General features: G+C 43.5%; 1 pseudogene; it reads left to right on the plus strand.

The window, feature by feature from the left end:
- Positions 1 to 401: 401 nt before the first annotated feature.
- Positions 402 to 1,737, plus strand: LOC135566377 (E3 ubiquitin-protein ligase PPP1R11-like; annotated as a pseudogene).
- Positions 1,738 to 2,829: the final 1,092 nt, after the last annotated feature.

The raw sequence follows: 2,829 nt of genomic DNA on the forward strand, positions 1-2,829 counted from the left end.
AAAGTGTTCATTTTGTTGGTATATTCTAATTATCTTCAGTTCATATTTGTTTGCTTTGTAAATACATTTGGATTAATAAGAGAATAAAAATAACCCGTTTTTAAACAGGTTTCCCTTGATAATTATGTTCGTGTCATTTAACTAGCTAGCTGCAGCATCATTGTTTCCGGCGAACGCGTTTGCGTACGGAACCACCGGAAGTGGTCCGTCTTGGAATTACTTCCTCCATATAGCCATTTCTTTTTTTGTTTTTTGTAATTCTGATACAGCTTCTTGCGGAACATCCAACGACAACGAGTGTGTTTATTGTTGCAGAAACAGGGTGGTTGTTGTTCCCAAAACAACGTTGACGTTTGCTGACGGCTGGCGCGACTCAATACCGCCAAACTAACATCATCGGGATGGCGGAGGCGCCAGGTACTTTCTAACGAGACGATAACGGAGACCATTGAAGTAGAAACACCGCCACCGCCCCAGCAGGTAAACTAGCTATAGAAACCCAAATCATTAGCCATTAGTAGATACAGGAAGATAACGAATAAACTATTTGGAATCGAGTCCAATATGCATGCAGAGGCCGCAGTAGATCAGTTATCTAGTTACAATAGCAAAAGTAATCCATTATTACCTAAAGCCAGCAATTCCATGGTAACGCGGCATTTATGCAGAGGCACAGATTTTTCACTTTAAAACCTATGCCAAACAAAAGTAATTGATTTGAAGTTTAACAAGCCATACACATTTTTGCACAATGACTACTTTGAACAATTTACTACACAGTAAATAAATAAAACATTTACTAGTAAAAACTGTGCAAATGCAACGTTTGGTAACTTACAGAATAAATACGTTTAAAACTTCGCTCTGTTTTTATTGTGTTGTCAAACTTCTGCACAGTTCTTCCTATAAATATTTTTGTAAAAAAATTCTTTGCAAATTGTTCACAATAGTAATTGTGCATAGAGATCTATGGTTTGTTAAACTTTGAAATAAAAACAAATCTGAGTCTTGGCGTAAATCCGTTACATGGAATTGCCCCTTACAAACTAGATCATACAATCATGGTGAAACGATTTGATCCTAGCTGTCAAGTGTAGCACATTGCCAGTTGTACCAGCCCATCAACTAACTAGCAAATGTGATGTTGACTGACTACATGACCTTGCTGACAAGAGAAACACCATATGCCTGTATGAAGGTGAAGCTTAAACAGTCTCCTGTTTGTGTCTCTCAGGAGGGACGTAGCCTGACCATCAAGCTGAGGAAGAGAAAGACTGACAAGAAGGTGGAGTGGTCCAGCGACACAGTGACAACGAGCATATGGGAAGGAGATCCTCCAAGTGTGAGTATTTATTTCACACCTTCCTCTGTTTCTAGCTTTTTAGATGCACTCTCTGTTATCTGGTACTCTAAAGTATATGCATGCAATTGTAGGCATTATTGATGACTGAGTATTTCTGACACCTTCACAGGTTGCTGCGTCTACGAGAAACCCAAACAGTTCGGAGAGTCCTCCTCTGAAAGCGAGGGAGATGACGAAGGCTGTGGAAGTGCACACTGCATTCTAGGACATGGGAAAGACATGCATGGACACAGTGGAGGTGGGGGGGAACTCTGGAGGATCACATGCCCATTAATGATTAAGAGTGGAGACTGGGGGTTACAACACATACTGCTACACACACAGTCTCATTTAGTTCAGTCACTGCAGTACTGGGAGGAAAAGGGATAAAGATTAGAAGAGACAGAACAAAGGAAAGAACACAACCTGTTTGATAAGAAAACGGGTGCTGTTGAGAGTTCATTGTATATATTACAATCATTTTTCTTTTTTATAAAGAGTACTTTTCCTTATTTGTCTAAATACTTGATTTTACTTATGTTGCAGTATCTTAGCCTGTGTGCCAGACAGTCTGTTCCTGCTTGTCAAAACAGGGATTTGGAAAGATGATGATGTAACATTGTAGAGAGCTGAAATAGTCTGGTACCCAGACTACTACTAGGGAGCGAGTTCCAAACAACAGCCTATCCAGTGCTCTCACCCTGTTCCTGGAGAGCTACCCTCCTGTAGGTTAACTCCAACCCTGTTCTGGAGAGCTACCTCCTGTAGGTTAACTCCAACCCTGTTCCTGGAGAGCTACCCTCCTGTAGGTTAACTCCCAACTGTTCCTGGAGAGTTCCTGGTTAACTCCAACCCTGAGAGCTACCCTCCTGTAGGTTAACTCCAACCCTGTTCCTGGAGAGCTACCTCCTGTAGGTTCCTGGGAGAGCTACCTCCTGTAGGTTAACTCCAACCCTGTTCCTGGAGAGCTACCCTCCTGTAGGTTAACTCCACCCTGTTCCGGAGAGGAGGTTAACTCCAACCCTGAGCTACCCTCCTGTAGGTTAACCCAACCCTGTTCCTGGAGAGCTACCCTCCTGTAGGTTAACTCCAACCCTGTTCCTGCTCCAACCCTGTTTACCTCCTGTAGGTTAAACCTCCAACCCTGGAGAGCTACCCTCCTGTAGGTTAACTCCCACCCTGTTCCTGGAGAGCTACCCTCCTGTAGGTTAACTCCAACCCTGTTCCTGGAGAGCTACCCTCCTGTAGGTTTTTAACTCAACCCTGTTCCTGCTTCCTGAGAGCTAGAGCTACCCTCCTGTAGGTTTTAACTCCAACCCTGTTCCTGGAGAGCTACCCTCCTGTAGGTTAACTCCAACCCTGTTCCTGGAGAGCTACCCTCTTGGAGAGCTACCCTCCTGTAGGCTCAACCCTGTTTGCTATCCTGTTTTTGTGGCGATGAGCTGAATCAGGTTAGTTACAACTGTGGTTGGAGTTAACCTACAGGG

Source organism: Oncorhynchus nerka, unplaced genomic scaffold, assembly GCF_034236695.1.
Source record: "Oncorhynchus nerka isolate Pitt River unplaced genomic scaffold, Oner_Uvic_2.0 unplaced_scaffold_5355, whole genome shotgun sequence".
In the NCBI taxonomy this organism is placed as follows: domain Eukaryota; kingdom Metazoa; phylum Chordata; class Actinopteri; order Salmoniformes; family Salmonidae; genus Oncorhynchus; species Oncorhynchus nerka.